This window comes from Bombina bombina, chromosome 2 (genome assembly GCF_027579735.1).
Source record: "Bombina bombina isolate aBomBom1 chromosome 2, aBomBom1.pri, whole genome shotgun sequence".
Lineage (NCBI taxonomy): Eukaryota > Metazoa > Chordata > Amphibia > Anura > Bombinatoridae > Bombina > Bombina bombina.
In genome coordinates this window covers 232,423,132-232,440,192 of record NC_069500.1, presented here as the reverse complement: position 1 = coordinate 232,440,192, position 17,061 = coordinate 232,423,132, and the positions used below count along the sequence as shown (strand labels likewise).

Below are 17,061 nucleotides of genomic sequence, written 5' to 3'. Positions count from 1 at the left end.
AAACCTGATCCTTCATCCTCAGGAGCAGTTTCAGTTTGGAAACCATCTCCAATCTGGAATAAATCCAAGCCAGCCAGAAAGGCAAAGCCTGCTTCTAAGTCCACATGAAGGTGCGGCCCTCATTCCAGCTCAGCTGGTAGGGGGCAGGTTACGTTTTTTCAAAGAAATTTGGATCAATTCTGTTCACAATCTTTGGATTCAGAACATTGTTTCAGAAGGGTACAGAATTGGTTTCAAGATGAGACCTCCTGCAAAGAGATTTTTTCTTTCCCGTGTCCCAGTAAATCCAGTAAAAGCTCAAGCATTTCTGAATTGTGTTTCAGATCTAGAGTTGACTGGAGTAATTATGCCAGTTCCAGTTCAGGAACAGGGGATGGGGTTTTATTCAAATCTCTTCATTGTACCAAAGAAGGAGAATTCCTTCAGACCAGTTCTGGATCTAAAAATATTGAATCGTTATGTAAGGATACCAACGTTCAAGATGGTAACTGTAAGGACTATTTTGCCTTTTGTTCAGCAAGGGAATTATATGTCCACAATAGATTTACAGGATGCATATCTGCATATTCCGATTCATCCGGATCATTATCGGTTCCTGAGATTCTCTTTTCTGGACAAGCATTACCAGTTTGTGGCTCTGCCGTTTGGCCTTGCTACAGCTCCAAGAATTTTTACAAAGGTTCTCGGTGCCCTTCTGTCTGTAATCAGAGAACAGGGTATTGTGGTATTTCCTTATTTGGACGATATCTTGGTACTTGCTCAGTCTTTACATTTAGCAGAATCTCATACGAATCGACTTGTGTTGTTTCTTCAAGATCATGGTTGGAGGATCAATTTACCAAAAAGTTCATTGATTCCTCAGACAAGGGTAACCTTTCTGGGTTTCCAAATAGATTCAGTGTCCATGACTCTGTCTTTAACAGACAAGAGGCGTCTAAAACTGATGGCAGCTTGTCGAAACCTTCAGTCACAATCATTCCCTTCGGTAGCCTTATGCATGGAAATTCTAGGTCTTATGACTGCTGCATCGGGCGCGATCCCCTTTGCTCGTTTTCACATGCGACCTCTTCAGCTTTGTATGCTGAATCAATGGTGCAAGGATTACACAAAGATATCTCAATTAATATCTTTAAAACCGATTGTTCGACACTCTCTAACGTGGTGGACAGATCACCATCGTTTAATTCAGGGGGCTTCTTTTGTGCTTCCGACCTGGACTGTAATTTCAACAGATGCAAGTCTCACAGGTTGGGGAGCTGTGTGGGGATCTCTGACGGCACAAGGAGTTTGGGAATCTCAGGAGGTGAGATTACCGATCAATATTTTGGAACTCCGTGCAATTTTCAGAGCTCTTCAGTTTTGGCCTCTTCTGAAGAGAGAATCGTTCATTTGTTTTCAGACAGACAATGTCACAACTGTGGCATACATCAATCATCAAGGAGGAACTCACAGTCCTCAGGCTATGAAAGAAGTATCTCGAATTTTGGTTTGGGCGGAATCCAGCTCCTGTCTAATCTCTGCGGTTCATATCCCAGGTGTAGACAATTGGGAAGCGGATTATCTCAGTCGCCAAACGTTGCATCCGGGCGAATGGTCTCTTCACCCAGAGGTATTTCTTCAGATCGTTCAAATGTGGGAACTTCCAGAAATAGATTTGATGGAGTCCCATCTAAACAAGAAACTTCCCAGGTATCTGTCCAGATCCCGGGATCCTCAGGCGGAGGCAGTGGATGCATTATTACTTCCTTGGAAGTATCATCCTGCCTATATCTTTCCGCCCCTAGTTCTTCTTCCAAGAGTAATCTCCAAGATTCTGAAGGAATGCTCGTTTGTTCTGCTGGTAGCTCCGGCATGGCCTCACGGGTTTTGGTATGCGGATCTTGTCCGGATGGCCTCTTGCCAACCGTGGACTCTTCCGTTAAGACCAGACCTTCTGTCACAAGGTCCTTTTTTCCATCAGGATCTGAAATCCTTAAATTTAAAGGTATGGAGATTGAACGCTTGATTCTTCGTCAAAGAGGTTTCTCTGACGCTGTGATTAATACTATGTTACAGGCTCGTAAATCTGTATCTAGAGAGATATATTATAGAGTCTGGAAGACTTATATTTCTTGGTGTATTTCTCATCATTTTTCTTGGCATTCTTTCAGAATTCCGAGAATTTTCCAGTTTCTTCAGGATGGTTTAGATAAAGGTTTGTCCGCAAGTTCCTTGAAAGGACAAATCTCTGCTCTTTCTGTTCTTTTTCACAGAAAGATTGCTATTCTTCCTGATATTCATTGTTTTGTACAAGCTTTGGTTCGTATAAAACCTGTCATTAAGTCAATTTCTTCTCCTTGGAGTTTGAATTTGGTTCTGGGGGCTCTTCAAGCTCCTCCGTTTGAACCTATGCATTCATTGGACATTAAATTACTTTCTTGGAAAGTTTTGTTCCTTTTGGCCATCTCTTCTGCCAGAAGAGTTTCTGAATTATCTGCTCTTTCTTGTGAGTCTCCTTTTCTGATTTTTCATCAGGATAAGGCGGTGTTGCGAACTTCTTTTGAATTTTTACCTAAAGTTGTGAATTCCAACAACATTAGTAGAGAAATTGTGGTTCCTTCATTATGTCCTAATCCTAAGAATTCTAAGGAGAAATAGTTGCATTCTTTGGATGTTGTTAGAGCTTTGAAATATTATGTTGAAGCTACTAAATCTTTCAGAAAGACTTCTAGTCTATTTGTTATATTTTCCGGTTCTAGAAAAGGCCAGAAAGCTTCTGCCATTTCTTTGGCATCTTGGTTGAAATCTTTAATTCATCTTGCCTATGTTGAGTCGGGTAAAACTCCGCCTCAGAGAATTACAGCTCATTCTACTAGGTCAGTTTCTACTTCCTGGGCGTTTAGGAATGAAGCTTCGGTTGATCAGATTTGCAAAGCAGCAACTTGGTCCTCTTTGCATACTTTTACTAAATTCTACCATTTTGATGTATTTTCTTCTTCTGAAGCAGTTTTTGGTAGAAAAGTACTTCAGGCAGCGGTTTCAGTTTGAATCTTCTGCTTATGTTTTTCGTTAAACTTTATTTTGGGTGTGGATTATTTTCAGCAGGAATTGGCTGTCTTTATTTTATCCCTCCCTCTCTAGTGACTCTTGTGTGGAAAGATCCACATCTTGGGTAATCATTATCCCATACGTCACTAGCTCATGGACTCTTGCTAATTACATGAAAGAAAACATAATTTATGTAAGAACTTACCTGATAAATTCATTTCTTTCATATTAGCAAGAGTCCATGAGGCCCGCCCTTTTTTTGTGGTGGTTATGATTTTGTATAAAGCACAATTATTCCAATTCCTTATTTTATATGCTTTCGCACTTTTTTATCACCCCACTTCTTGGCTATTCGTTAAACTGAATTGTGGGTGTGGTGAGGGGTGTATTTATAGGCATTTTGAGGTTTGGGAAACTTTGCCCCTCCTGGTAGGAATGTATATCCCATACGTCACTAGCATATGGACTCTTGCTAATATGAAAGAAATTAATTTATCAGGTAAGTTCTTACATAAATTATGTTATTTGTATATATTTGTGTATATGTATATATATGAACACATTCATATTCACAGATATAAACACATAAATATACATGTATACACACACACACACATATATATATACACAGTATATATATATATATATATATATATATATATATTTATATACACACATACACATATATTTTATATATATATATATATATATATATATATATAAATTTATATATATATATATATATATATATATATATATATATATATATATAATCCACTGAAATAAGTGCACTCCCACGAACAGTAAATTTCAATGTTTCCAGGGTGCTATAGAAAGACCTGGTCTGATGAAGGGGTGAACTTCCCGAAACGTCACTTGTTTATATGGAATAAAACACTTTTTATTTCACCTGTATCAAGTCCAGTGAGTGCTTGTTTTATAACTTGGAGCCAATCTGGCCATATTACTACTGTAGACAAAGCTACCCACAGACATTTTGGGCTAGATTACGAGTGGCACACTAACTGTTGTGAGCAAGCAATATCGGGTTTTATCGCGTCTGTGCATGTCTGAAGTACCATGTGTATAACAAGTTTAAAGTAAACGCGTTAGCTCAAGCACAATTGAATTTAATGAGAGTTGGGATAGCGCAACCTCAGAGCTCTGGTTAACTGAATAAAAAAGTTGCACAAAATACATCAAAATTACATTTAAACATGCAGTTACACTCAGTATAATACAATCTAATAAAAATTATTGGAAACAAATGTATTAAAAAGTTACAAGGGCTCAAAGTTATGAGGTTGCAAGGGCTTTAACATAGAGGTACATACATATACATATCTATGTGTGTGTATATATATATATATATATATATATATATTTATACAGTATATATATAATCTTCATATTTATGCAATATTCAGATTTAATAGACCGTGTTTGTACTGTAAATATTTGATATTCCAATGTTTTTCACATATATGTTTATACTATATATATATATATATATATATATATATATATTTATTTATTTTACCAAAAAAAATTCATATATATTATATATATATTCAGTATTAGGTCTTAGGAAGTACAAGTCCACAAAACAATGGGCTCCAGAAAAAACTAGATGATTAAATGAAGTAAGAAATGATTGCTGGTAAAGAATTTCTACATATACAGCCCCCACTCAGATGTACACTTACTTCACAGAACCTCAATCATATGAGGTAAGGATGAATTCGTATCGATAGGATGCTTTGCACCTCTCAGAGTATGGAACAGGACAGCCAAAATTCAGATAGCTCCTTGGTGATAATCTGTGATCTGTATTGCCCTGTCACTTGAACATTTGCTCAGATGTACCTTTTTCCATGAAAAGTAGAAGTCACTCAGTTAAAGACTATCTCACTAAAGCACAAGCAAAGCAGAAAATACCAGATTAAAAAACATCTCCCACTAAAGAAAAAACCAGTCCGGACCAAATGGAAACAGAGGAGAATAACTCCATAAATATGTCCAATAAGGAACTGCTCATAGAAATAAAAGAGATATTTCAAGAAGAATTCAAATCGGCTCTATCAGAGCTGAAGAAAGACATTCGAGAAATTGGACACAGAACATCGGACATTGAAGAAAAATTAGATGAACTCTCGGGAGAAGTACCACAAATACAAACAACACTTCTAGACCATGCTATATATATATATATAAGAAAACTGGAAGATCAAGTAAAAGATCTAGAAAACAGGTCAAGGAGATTGAATTTAAGAATCAGAAACCTACCTGAAAAAAATCTACCAGACGATATAACTAACCTATTTCATTGGCTAGTTCCAGAGATAGAGATCCCAATGCTTCTTATGGATAGAGCTCATAGAGCCCTCACTAAGCCCACTCAATCAACCACTAGAGATATCATTGTGAAGATGCACTACTACTATATCAAAGAGGAGTTGCTGAAAGCAGCAAGAACAGAAAAAAAACCTCACTTATGAAGGCCACGAAATTCAGATTTACACAGATCTCTCACCTACAACTTTGAGGAGAAGGAGGGAAATGAAACCAGTTGTGCAGATCCTCATCAAAGAGAAAATCAAATACAGGTGGAACTTCCCCTTCAAACTTACATTTACCTACCAGAATGGCACCCATGCATGCTCATCTAATGAGGAAGGATTACTCCTATTACAGAACTTACAACTAATTCCAGAAGCGTTGGAAACAACTTCCTCTCCAAAACCACAATGTAAACCCCCACAAAAAGAATGGGCACCAGTGGGAAAACAAGGCAGGATTAACAAGAGCAAGATGGGATCCAGTCCTGAAACTGAACGCAGAGCACCAAGCAGGGGAAATACTCCTCCTCCATGACTTAAGCCATTAAAAGAGCATATTCATTGCTTTTGAGATTTTGTGGAAGAAAAAGGAGGTTTATATATCCCACTTGAACAATCCCAGACAAAGACTAATTGATTTAGTATCCTTTAAATAATGAAGGTTTTACATTTAGATTGTTTAGTTCTCTCCCTAAGAGGGCACAATTTCGCAACCCCCCCTCCTAACCTTACCCTCTCCCCCTAATTTTCCCTCCCCTCTGCATCTCCACACCCTTCTCCCTTAACAGGTCAAAATTGCAAATTTCAAAAATGTTCTTCTAGGTTCACTATGTCCTTAAAAGTTACAAATGACTACTGTGACATATACTGTTTTCTTTGTTGTTGTATTGGTTATGTTAAACAAATATGTTGAATTTTCAAAAAACTGTTCTTATAATTGCACAGATTGTACATTGTTTGGATAATGAGTACTACAAAGCTGGTAAGATCATTCATGGCGGAGAAGTCATTCAGCAAATGGAGGTATGCTATAGTTTCAATCACACTAGATGGGTACACAAAATAAGATGTTTGCTACTTCCTACATCCCCTGTATTTAGCAGAAAGCTAAGCAGCTCTGCAACTCCACATGGGTATTAAAATAATATCACACTATGTCAGAGGCTTGAAATTGTTATCTTACAGGAGACTCATTTCACTACCCAGTTTACGCCCAAATATTGGGATGAATTATTCCCCATACAATATCACGCAACTAACAAAAAGAAAAAATGTGGGGTCTCTCTTTTACTGCACACTTCTTTGAACTTCAAAGAGGAAGAGGTGGTTAGAGACAAAGAAGGGAGATTTCTTATTGTGAGAGGAGTTATCCAAAACACACCAATAGTTTTAGTGAATGTATATGCTCCATATACAAACCAGGCCACTTTCATCTCAAAACGACACACTAGATAGGACCACAGAGGAAAACGATATACACAGAGGATCCAGGGTTTCCCAAAAATTTTTAAAAGACTTCCTCCTAGACCAAAATCTTATAGTCGGTTGGAGAGCCATTAATAAGAAGGTAAGAGACTACACATATTATTCAACAGCACATAAGACACACTCAAGAATTGACTACATCTTAATAAGCCAAATACTCATGCCACTACTAACTTCAGGGGATATACATAATTGCGCATGGTCAGATCACTCAATAGTCGAATTGACCCTTGAGGGCCTACTAAATGCTAATAGAGGGAGGTCATGGTCCCTGCACCTTAGCTTGTTGAAGGATAAACTCCTGATGCAGAAACTCCAGCGAGATATATCTGAATTTATTTCAATAAACGAAGGTTCTACTTCGAACCCAATCTATACATGGGGAGCCCTAAAAGTATATGTGAGGGGAATCTTAATCTCAGAATCCAATAATTTGAGAAAACAAAACAGAGCTAGGATCACTGAACTTAAGGGAGAAATAGCTAGGTTACGTAGAGAATCCACACAATTACTTAAAAAATCGGTAGTCAAAACATTAAGGATAAAGAACGAAGAGTTAAATCAGCTATTAGATAAAGAGGCGATACAAGCCATTAAAATAATAGATTCCCAATACTATCTATATAGTAACAAACTGGACAAGTTATTAGCGTATAAGTTAAAAGATATTACACGTCAATCCTCAATACCTCAAATACAACTCAAATACAAGAAGAATTCAAATCGGCTCTATCAGAGCTGAAGAAAGACATTCGAGAAATTGGACACAGAACATCGGACATTGAAGAAAAATTAGATGAACTCTCGGGAGAAGTACCACAAATACAAACAACACTTCTAGACCATGCTATATATATATATAAGAAAACTGGAAGATCAAGTAAAAGATCTAGAAAACAGGTCAAGGAGATTGAATTTAAGAATCAGAAACCTACCTGAAAAAAATCTACGAGACGATATAACTAACCTATTTCATTGGCTAGTTCCAGAGATAGAGATCCCAATGCTTCTTATGGATAGAGCTCATAGAGCCCTCACTAAGCCCACTCAATCAACCACTAGAGATATCATTGTGAAGATGCACTACTACTATATCAAAGAGGAGTTGCTGAAAGCAGCAAGAACAGCAAAAAAACCTCACTTATGAAGGCCACGAAATTCAGATTTACACAGATCTCTCACCTACAACTTTGAGGAGAAGGAGGGAAATGAAACCAGTTGTGCAGATCCTCATCAAAGAGAAAATCAAATACAGGTGGATCTTCCCCTTCAAACTTACATTTACCTACCAGAATGGCACCCATGCATGCTCATCTAATGAGGAAGGATTACTCCTATTACAGAACTTACAACTAATTCCAGAAGCGTTGGAAACAACTTCCTCTCCAAAACCACAATGTAAACCCCCACAAAAAGAATGGGCACCAGTGGGAAAACAAGGCAGGATTAACAAGAGCAAGATGGGATCCAGTCCTGAAACTGAACGCAGAGCACCAAGCAGGGGAAATACTCCTCCTCCATGACTTAAGCCATTAAAAGAGCATATTCATTGCTTTTGAGATTTTGTGGAAGAAAAAGGAGGTTTATATATCCCACTTGAACAATCCCAGACAAAGACTAATTGATTTAGTATCCTTTAAATAATGAAGGTTTTACATTTAGATTGTTTAGTTCTCTCCCTAAGAGGGCACAATTTCGCAACCCCCCCTCCTAACCTTACCCTCTCCCCCTAATTTTCCCTCCCCTCTGCATCTCCACACCCTTCTCCCTTAACAGGTCAAAATTGCAAATTTCAAAAATGTTCTTCTAGGTTCACTATGTCCTTAAAAGTTACAAATGACTACTGTGACATATACTGTTTTCTTTGTTGTTGTATTGGTTATGTTAAACAAATATGTTGAATTTTCAAAAAACTGTTCTTATAATTGCACAGATTGTACATTGTTTGGATAATGAGTACTACAAAGCTGGTAAGATCATTCATGGCGGAGAAGTCATTCAGCAAATGGAGGTATGCTATAGTTTCAATCACACTAGATGGGTACACAAAATAAGATGTTTGCTACTTCCTACATCCCCTGTATTTAGCAGAAAGCTAAGCAGCTCTGCAACTCCACATGGGTATTAAAATAATATCACACTATGTCAGAGGCTTGAAATTGTTATCTTACAGGAGACTCATTTCACTACCCAGTTTACGCCCAAATATTGGGATAAATTATTCCCCATACAATATCACGCAACTAACAAAAAGAAAAAATGTGGGGTCTCTCTTTTACTGCACACTTCTTTGAACTTCAAAGAGGAAGAGGTGGTTAGAGACAAAGAAGGGAGATTTCTTATTGTGAGAGGAGTTATCCAAAACACACCAATAGTTTTAGTGAATGTATATGCTCCATATACAAACCAGGCCACTTTCATCTCAAAACGACACACTAGATAGGACCACAGAGGAAAACAATATACACAGAGGATCCAGGGTTTCCCAAAATTTTTTAAAAGACTTCCTCCTAGACCAAAATCTTATAGTCAGTTGGAGAGCCATTAATAAGAAGGTAAGAGACTACACATATTATTCAACAGCACATAAGACACACTCAAGAATTGACTACATCTTAATAAGCCAAATACTCATGCCACTACTAACTTCAGGGGATATACATAATTGCGCATGGTCAGATCACTCAATAGTCGAATTGACCCTTGAGGGCCTACTAAATGCTAATAGAGGGAGGTCATGGTCCCTGCACCTTAGCTTGTTGAAGGATAAACTCCTGATGCAGAAACTCCAGCGAGATATATCTGAATTTATTTCAATAAACGAAGGTTCTACTTCGAACCCAATCTATACATGGGGAGCCCTAAAAGTATATGTGAGGGGAATCTTAATCTCAGAATCCAATAATTTGAGAAAACAAAACAGAGCTAGGATCACTGAACTTAAGGGAGAAATAGCTAGGTTACGTAGAGAATCCACACAATTACTTAAAAAATCGGTAGTCAAAACATTAAGGATAAAGAACGAAGAGTTAAATCAGCTATTAGATAAAGAGGCGATACAAGCCATTAAAATAATAGATTCCCAATACTATCTATATAGTAACAAACTGGACAAGTTATTAGCGTATAAGTTAAAAGATATTACACGTCAATCCTCAATACCTCAAATACAACTAGCTGATGGTGCAACTACAAATGACCCACAGAAAATAGCAAACTCATTTGCAGATTTCTATAGTAAACTATACAATATCACCCCATTAGGGGAGAACAGAAATGGGAACATAGGCTTAGAATTTTTTTTAGATACATCTATGTTGCCATCAGTAACAACTGAAGATAGAGACTTATTGAACCAACCAATAACTCCCCAAGAAGTATACTCAGTGATTAAAGACCTAAAGAGAAATAAAACCCAGGCCCAGATGGCTTCCCGGGCTCCTTCTACAAGGATCTCCGACAAATTCTAGCACCACAATTAGTTAAACTATTCAACCAAATTTTGGAAGGTAGAGATATACCCCCAGATATGCTGTTAGCCAGAATCTCAGTAGTTCCTAAACCAGGAAAGAGCCCCCAATATTGTCAAAACTACAGACCCATTTCCCTCATCAATCAGGATATTAAACTTTTTACCAAGATATTAGCGAACAGACTAAACTTAGTAATGCCAAATTTAGTTCACAGAGACCAAGTAGGTTTCATCAAACAAAGAGAAGCCCCAGACAACACCCACAAAATCATAGATCTATTAAATTACACTCAAAATAAATTGCTGCCTTCTCTGTTTCTAGCCTTGGATGCAGAGAAGGCATTTGATAGGATAAACTGGAATTACCTACACACCATCTTAAATACAATGGGTATAACTGGCCCATTTGATAAAGCGATTACCAAATTATACTCACACCAGAAGCATTTATAAGAATAGTGGGCTATCAATTTCACAATATTAAAATTAGGAATGGGACAAGACAAGGGTCCCCCCTGTCCCCCCTTCTGTTTGCCTTAAGTATAGAACCATTAGCGATTAAAATTAGAGACAATCAGGTATTACAGGGATTCAAATTGGCTCACAAAACTACAAAATATCACTCTTCGCAGATGATATTATACTAACACTCACTAAACAGCTCCTGTCCCTACCACCCCTTTACTCCATCATTCAAAAATTTGGGAAATTATCAGGATATAAGATCAATGAAGACAAGTGTGAGGCAATAGGAGTGCAGATCCCCCCCCCCCAGATGAAAAAATTATTGGAGATCAATTTCTCCTTCAAATGGCCTAAAGATAAACTACAATATATGGGAATTTATCTGACAGCTAGAACACATAAATTGTATGAGGAAAATTATACTACAATGTTTAAAAATATCAGAAAACTACTTGAGAAGTGGTCCAAATTTAAAATATCCCTACTTGGAAGAATTGTCACGACAAAGATGACAGTCTTGCTCAAAATTCTTTACCTTTTCAGATCTCTACCAGTAACAGTACGAGAGTACAATTCGAGATTTGCTTACAGTACAGAAAGACATACTACAATTTATAAGGCAGGGAAAGAGGACAAGAATAAATAAGCAGGTTATGTCCAGAAATAGGAAGGAAGGGGGTATAGGGATAACAAATATGATATCATACTATTATGCCGCTTGTATGTCTCAAACATTGCATTGGAGTAAGTCCTTGGGAGATAAACTATGGGTCCAGCTGACTGATTTTATCTGTCAATTTATTGATTTTTATATAAAGCTCTTTTTATCTACTGAAGTCTCCTATTTTTTCATTTGAAAACCGAAAGAAACATTGGAATTGTACATTGCCAGAGTGTGTATGTGTGCTGGGCCACTGCAATATACCCAGCATGCTGCATTAGCACTATAGTGTGCTTTCCACTGTGTGAGTATCCTTTTAAAGTGAGTTGTTAGTGGATGATTTCATCGCTAACTGATCTGCACTAGGAGTCGCCCTCTGTATTCTTTCCATTTTTGGAGTCAGATCTAATTGGAGTGAATTGTATGGACAAAATCTTGTTGACCACCAAGAAAGAGAGACCACACAGAAAAGACAAATTTATAGCCATAGAACATACAATTAGACTATGGGATATTCTTACACATAAATTCTCCTTATTGAACCATAAATCTACACTAACCCCTCTAATCCCATTTGGCTCGCCAATGGAAATATCCATTGGTGCAAAATGGTTAAACAAAGGTCTCTACAGAATTGCAGACATATTAAGACAAAATAAACCTATTTCCTATGAGGATTACATAAACCTAGATCATACAGCAGGACCTCAATGGTTTCATTATTCATAGCTAATTTCAAGACTTAAAGAGGTATTAGGGGGAGGGCCAGTAAGTCTGAATACAGCTTTTGAAAGGATTTGGTTATCAAAACAGAATTTGAAAGGCATAATATCTAAGCTCTACTCAATATTTAATGCTACTAGACAAACAGACAAACCTGATTTTATTATAAAATGGGAAGACAAATTGAATAAATGTTGGCCGGTAGACCAATGGGAAACAAACTTACATAGAGGAATGGCATTCACGGTGAATGCAGTCCTAAAAGAAAATTATATGAAAGTGACTTTCAAATGGTATCTACACCCAACAAGGTTCCATAACTCACCAGACACAGATAAAAATTATTGCTACAGAGGTTGCGGGGAGTTGGGTACTTATCTACATGTGTGGTGAAGCTGTCCCAGAGTTAGGAAAATTTGGGAAGATACTACAAAATTCATTAGCACACTCTTATCTAAGAACATAAACCTGAGACCAGAACACGTTTTACTACACTTCCCTGATGAGGAAATTCTCCACCACCATCGTAAGCTAACAGAAATTATTTATACCATCACTAGACTGGGTATAGCCAAAAACTGGAAGTCAGAGCCTCCTCCGTTTACACATACACTAAGCAAATTAGAATACCACTATCATAGAATGGCACTTTCAGCAAAAATATTAGATAAAGAAGACAAATTCCTCGTAGAGTGGGAACCTTATATTATGTTCTATGAGAAAACCAAAAGATGTCAGAGTGAGGAAGGGGTATTGCATGTATAGGACATGTGTTATGACTTATAATTGCAGAGGAAAAGATATGAGTAAATTGAATGACTAATCTGTAATGAATGACATCTGAAGTACAAAACTATACAAAAAAATTGTGCATATATGATGCAGCTGTGCATTGCTATGTTATGTTGTATTTATTTTATTTATGTTTTTACTTGTATGTTTCTTTTATTATTGTTTTTGAAAAATAATAACAATTATTTCAGAAAAAAAAAAAAACATTAAAAAAATCCTTATTGGTTATTGGAAAGTTGTGCATCACTCATTAGAGTCCTGCCCACCAAAGTGTCTATTGTGATTTTAACAGATGAATCAGCTAACTGAAGTAAACTTATACATGTATTCATTATCTGTTATCTTCTTATTTATATCTGTCTAAATCCAATACATACCCTTCTGACTATGTAAGTATCCCAGTATGCCATCTGTCAAAACAGATCGTCACGACTGGTAGAAAGCCTTTTTGTGCTACCACTCCATACATTTACACTTACAATAAATTAATATTAATATTTAAATATTTACAGTAGGTAAAATTGCCTCAAAGATGTGACACTGTATGATACAATGCACAATGGTTACAAGTTGTCATTAAAAAAACAATACCCATATGTATCTATTCATCTGTATAAGTTGTATCTTCTCTCCACTTAATACAAACCACTGATACAGTATTCTGATTAAATTGTCCACTCAGATTACAAGCAGATGAGCTGGACTATAGTGGTCAATAGAGAAACATTATTCCCAGTAATTTATTAAATTGTATCTGGAATTAACACCATCAGGGACCCTAGATTTAAGTCTAAAGTCCCTTTCTATGGCACACCACTTTAATGTGCTTAGATCACTACTGTGGTTCTTTACAAAATGTCGAACTAGAGGGGTAGAGGACTTACCCTGGCTAATCATAGAGAAATGTTCCCTAATCCTGGACTTAATGTCTCTTGATGTAAGGCCTATATATTGTACCCCACAGGATTCACATCGGATAAGGTAAATAACCTGTGTTGTCATAAAGTTAATGCAGGACTTTATGTCAAAGGTCTCCCTTGTTGTGTGGGATGTGAAGGTCCTAGTCCTATCAATATACTCACACGGTCTACACTTTCTATGGCCACACCTAAACATCCCCGAAAAACTCATCCAAGAACTGGACGTAATATTTTCAGTTTTCAATTGGGTTGGTGAGAGCAAGGACCCCAGAGTGGGACACTTTCTGGAGCTACATCTTAGACTATCCTTGATGAGGTCTGTTAATCTGTCGTCAGCTGCTAAAATTGGAAAGTGTTTGCGAACTATAGTGGCTATCTGTGAAAATTGAGCACTATAGCTGGTTACAAACGTAACCCCCTTAAACACTGTGTTGTGGTTCAACGTTTGGTTCCCCTGTAAAAGGTACTCTCTTTGTCTAGATTCACCTTGTTTCCTTGCTTTAGTAATAATTTTAAGGGTGTATCCCCTATCTCTCAACCTCTTCTCCAGATCTTCTGCCTGATGACAGTATTCCTCACAAGCATGTAAATTGCCCTTAAGCTACCGCAGGAACTGTATGTTTGGGATGACAACTTTTACTATGGAGTAAATCTCCCGAAATTGGCTTTCTGTACACCTTCATAATAATACTACCATTACTGTATACAATCAAAATGAGGTCCAGACAATTAATGCTAGTGGGATAATATTCGAATGTGAACTGAAAGCCAACTTGATTTATATTCAACCAATCTACAAATTGCTGTATATAATCTATCGGACCGCTCCATATAAACAGGAGATCATCAATAAATCTCATATAAGCCTGAATTTAGCATCTGTAGGAGTTTCTATCTCCAAAGATGTAGAAGAACTCCCACCAACCTAAAAATAGGTTTACATATGAGGGAGCGAATTTCACTCCCATGGCTGTTCCACATCTCTGGAGATAGAAAAACCCTTGGAATTTAAAGAAATTGTGGGCTAGCAGGAAAGTCACTTTCAATACATATGGTTGAAAATCCTCAGAATAATCAGTAAAATTCCTCAAAAAGAAACTGATAGCTTTTAACCTCTCATCATGGGGTATTAAGGAATATAAAGATACCACATCCAATGTGACCCAACAATATGTATCTTTCCACTTAAGGCTTTGTGTGATCTTTAGGATATGTTGAGGAGGGTTATGCCTGGGGCAAGCTACCTCACCATGTTAAAAACAAACCTAGCTACAGAATAGTTAACCAAAAGACCAAAAAAAAAAATCTGGCCTTGGGCAGAGAGAAATTTCCTTCTATGGCACCTTGTGGTGAAAACTGGAAGTCACAAAGCCGATTCACTTGCTTTTGACCAAGACCATCACCATCGGGGCATGGAATGTGAAGATTGTGTACGAGACAGGAACGACAGCCCTAGTGGCAGCAGAGATAAAAACAGCAACCTTTCCTGCTTGGCACTATTAAGACCAAATGATCACAGTCCGGACAGAAAAGACTGGCTACAGGAGTAATGCTGCTGTATTCCGGACACAAAAAGGAGAATGCTCCACCCGCTCAGGGAGCAGCACTGATGCTATTGCCAGCAGCCAACAGAACTCTGATTGGATGGGATGCCCATGATCTCAGTAAAATCACAGCAAGACGTCATTGGCAACCATGACCTTTTGGTGATATGAACAAGAATGGTAAAAGGCTTGCAGATCTCTGTACCCTGAAGAGTCTTGTGATAGGTGGCAGTTTATTACCACACAAAATAATTCACAAGGTAACATGGTGTAACCAGACCATTCAACAGAGACCCAGATTGACCATGTCTTTATTGTCAAGAAATTACGGAGGTCCTAGAAGATGATAGAGACCAGGTAGAAAGTCAGTGGGAGAAGATCAAAGAAATAATGCCATCAACCTGAAAGGAGGTACTGGGTCCTAATAAACACCAGTATAAAATCCAAGAGAGAAAGGAAAAGAAAGTTGCAGTCAACACCAGCCGAAAAAGATCAGAAAAAAGCAAAAGCTCAGGGAAAGTGCACTAAAGCCAACAAGGAAGCAAAGAAAAGCTTAAGAGCAGACAAGAAAAGGTTTTTCAATGGTTTTGCCACAGAAGCCCAGAATGCAGCAAGCCATGAGAACTTTAAAGAATTTTACAACATAACAAGGAAACTCTCCAACAGGCACAATAAGACAGAAAGACCTGTTAAAGACAAAGCTGAAAAGACAGTCATGGGTAACCAAGGCCAACAAAGAAGATGGGTGGAGCACCTTGAAGAGCTACTGAATTAAACCGTGCTGCAATCCCCACCAGATATACAGCCAGTCGAAAGGGACTTGTCAATTGACTGCAGCAGACCAACTAAGAAGGAAATATGTCAAGTCATCAAACAACTGAGGAATGAGAAGGCAGCAGGACCTGATAACATTCTTGCAGAGGCACTGAAAGCACTGATCTGAGTATCTGTGCAAACTATTGAGAGAAAGCAAGAGCTCAGGGTGTGTACACTGAAGCCAATCAACCCCAGACAAAGTGTTCAACAGAGTCATTTTGAACAGAATGAAGGAACAAGTTGAAGCTCAGTTGCCAGATCAGCTAGCTGGCTTCTGAAAACCGTGACCACCACCAAAAAAGTCCAGACATTTATCAACACCTGTCTGAAAAAAATCCTCCAAATTCTCTGACCAAACATCATCAGCAACAAAGACCTAACAAAGCCCTGGCCTGCAACCCTCAAGGAAAAAGAAAAAGAAGAAGGCCAAAAAACATCTGGCACAGAGATCTCAAGGCTGACTGCAAGGATATGGGCTACCCCTGAAGTCAGATTGAAAGAAAAGCCCAAGACAGAAATGGCTAGGGAGTCCTGGTTGATGAATTATGCCCCAGGAGGGGTAGCAGGTATAGGTAAGTAAGTATGAAGCAGCATTAGGGTCATAAAGTCTGTAATGTGTACTTCAAATTCTCAGAATTGGGAATGATAGGAAAAAAGGGCAAAATAAATATTTTATTTTTAGTCAGCACAATAAAACATTTTATATATCAATCGCAAAGTGTTTCATATCCCTTTAATGCCTGGTAGCCTTGAGAATGATCATATGTTAGGTGCATGTGCTATTTATATTAGTTATTAACAATAATGTTAGGAATAA

The 17,061-nt window shown here is 37.6% G+C and overlaps 1 pseudogene; it reads left to right on the top strand.

Moving 5' to 3' along the window:
* Window positions 1-8,745: 8,745 nt before the first annotated feature.
* Window positions 8,746-16,522, top strand: LOC128646914 (uncharacterized; annotated as a pseudogene).
* Window positions 16,523-17,061: the final 539 nt, after the last annotated feature.